This window comes from Cynara cardunculus (assembly GCF_001531365.2).
Source record: "Cynara cardunculus var. scolymus isolate 2C chromosome LG 5, CcrdV1, whole genome shotgun sequence".
NCBI classification, from domain to species: domain Eukaryota; kingdom Viridiplantae; phylum Streptophyta; class Magnoliopsida; order Asterales; family Asteraceae; genus Cynara; species Cynara cardunculus.
The window spans coordinates 9772352-9774820 of record NC_037532.1 but is presented as its reverse complement, the minus strand read 5'-3'; the positions used below and the strand labels follow the sequence as shown (position 1 = coordinate 9774820).

The 2469-nt window shown below is 36.1% G+C and overlaps 1 pseudogene; it reads left to right on the top strand.

The window, feature by feature from the left end:
- Positions 1-938: 938 nt before the first annotated feature.
- Positions 939-2469, top strand: part of LOC112512791 — a 2230-nt pseudogene continuing 699 nt past the window's right edge.

The following is a 2469-nucleotide window of genomic DNA, read 5'->3' as shown; positions in this document are numbered from 1 at the left end:
AATCTAATATATAAAACATGTTATTAATTAAAAAATAATTAGAATGTATATATAAATAATTTATAAAATAGTTAATAAATGTTGTAGTGGGGACCACTTTTGAAAGTGTAGGTGACGTGGCACAGTTGAAAGTGTTGTAGATGAATTGCAGGTGTGTGGAAGATAATTGCAAAAGCTGATGTGTCACAATTGAAAGTGTAAATGAATTGCAAGGATGTGAATGGTCTTAGTTTGTAACAATTTTCAATTTTAGGGTTAAAGGTGTGATTATTTAGTACGAGGTTATTTTGGTCATGTAACCCCATCAATTTATGGTCAAACAGATTCAGTGAATAGAGACAACCAATCAACACATCAAGTCTTCGTCAACGAATACACTTTCTTTGCTTTATTCAATTTTTATTTATTTTTTGAAGAATTAATTTTAAAACCAAGAACGAATTTTCAAAACAAAATTATTTTAGGAATTAAAAAACAACCACTTTTACGATGGTTTTTATTTTGGAAATTTGAATTTAAATCATTACAGACTTGCTCAAGTAAGAAATTTTTTAAAATCAGTTTTACTAAGTAAGTAATAGTAAAATCAGATTCTAAAACTATAATAATGATGTCGGATTGGTTTGAGTTTGACCTCCAAAAGTTAAAAGTGTCTGGGTTCAAATATGAGGAATAAAAATCCTTTTGTGATCACTTAGGTTCAAATACCATGAATCCGGACTACCTGCTTCGCAGGTGTTTTTCTTGAGATTAATCGACTCGCATAACGAGTTGAATATCCAAGTTAATATAAAAATATAAGATTTTAATACAACATATTGTTCACATGTATTTATTTGGCAAAGCAAAAAAGCAGATCAATATAAGTCATGATTTATATGTATCCATGCCTTTTATATAGATTTTCAGCACATTTCCTCGTGCCATATCCCAAAATCATGGCTGCACCACTTCAAGTTTTTCTTGTTACCGTAATAATACTATCCCATATACCATCATCACTATCTTCTTCCCCAGATGGCCATGGCTTAACTCGAGGCTCATCTCTATTTGTTGAAAATAAAGATGACATATTAGTTTCGTCCAACGGACTTTTTACTGCGGGTTTTCATCAAGTTGAAGAGAATGCTTATGGCTTTGCAGTGTGGTTCTCGGAGCAAGCCACATCTGGGAATCGCACCATCGTTTGGATGGCTAACCGAGATGCACCAGTTAACGGAAAGCACTCAAAGTTGTCTNTGTGGTTCTCGGAGCAAGCCACATCTGGGAATCGCACCATCGTTTGGATGGCTAACCGAGATGCACCAGTTAACGGAAAGCACTCAAAGTTGTCTCTACAGAAAGATGGCAATTTGGTTCTGATGGATGTCAGTCGACACGTTATTTGGTCTACCAATACAAAGTCGACCTCTTCCTTGATTATATTGCAACTCCATAGCTCAGGTAACCTTGTGCTTGATGATAGAATAGGACAATCAACTCTTTGGCAAAGGTTTGATTATCCAATAGATACCCTTATTCCAAATCAACACCTCACTAAAAGCACACAACTTGTTTCTTCGAGAAGTTCTACTAATTACTCTTCAGGTTTCTATAAGCTCTTTTTCGACAACGATAACATTCTTCATCTTCTTTATGACGGTCCAGAAACAACTACTATTTACTGGCCTAATCCCAGGTTAAGAACTTTGGAAGCTGGGAGATTCCAGTATCTGTATACTCGAAGAGCAAGCCTTAATTCTGATGGTGAATTCAATTCAACGGATGGTTTCAGTTTCAGATCTGCTGATTTTGGGAAGGGCCACAAAGAATAATGAAGATTGATACAGACGGTAATGTAAGAGTGTATAGTCTCATTGTGCATGAAAGAAGAAATAAATGGGAAGTTCAATGGCAAACCCTTTCTCAATCTTGCAAGATTTATGGTACATGTGGACCAAACAGTGTTTGTATTTATTCCCATGATTCAGGTAGGATATGTAGTTGCATACATGGTTACAGGATGGTGAAATCTGAAGATTGGAGTTACGGGTAACCTGAATTCCAGCCATGCACTCAAGATGACTGTGATTTCATTGAACTTCATCAAACTGAATTCTATGGGTATGATATTCGGTTCCTTCCAAACCTCACTGTTGACGCTTGCAAGAAGGATTGTTTACATGATAACTCTTGTAGAGGCTTCCAGTTCGGATGGAAAGAAGACGTGCGGTCCTATTATTGCTTCAAGAAGACTTCTTTGCATAACGGGTATCAGATAGGTTTCGACTCTACAATGTACATCAAACTGCCAAAGAAGCTAGTATCATCCTTTTATGAAAAAACAACCGGACAATCAAACTTTAGTCGTCCACACCCTATGCTGACACCTATCATAAGGTCTTACGAGAAAAAGCATGATATTGAACCACTTGGATTCATGCTAACCTTTGGATGCACGATTGGGTTCATTGAGATCATTTGCATAGT